The sequence below is a fragment of the Bison bison genome, unplaced genomic scaffold (genome assembly GCF_000754665.1).
Source record: "Bison bison bison isolate TAMUID 2011002044 unplaced genomic scaffold, Bison_UMD1.0 scf7180017864514, whole genome shotgun sequence".
NCBI classification, from domain to species: Eukaryota; Metazoa; Chordata; class Mammalia; order Artiodactyla; family Bovidae; genus Bison; species Bison bison.
The window spans coordinates 2,324,060-2,324,439 of NW_011495067.1; positions in this window are offsets into that span (position 1 = coordinate 2,324,060).

Sequence of the window (380 nt, forward strand, 5' to 3'; positions counted from 1 at the left end):
ATATGCTATCTAGGTTGGTCATAACTTTCCTTCCAAGGAGGAAGTGTCTTTTAATTTCATGGCTGCAGTCACCATCTGCAGTGATTTTGGAGCCCCCCAAAATACAGTCTGACACTGTTTCCACTGTTTCCCCGTCTATTTCCCATGAGGTGGTGGGACCGGATGCCATGATCTTCGTTTCCTGAATGTTGAGTTTTAAGCCAACTTTTTCACTCTCCTCTTTCACGTTCATCAAGAGACTTTTTAGTTCCTCTTCACTTTCTGCCATAAGGGTGGTGTCATCTGCATATCTGAAGTTATTGATATTTCTCCCGGCAATCTTGATTTCAGCTTGTGTTTCTTCCAGTCCAGCGTTTCTCATGATGTACTCTGCATATAAG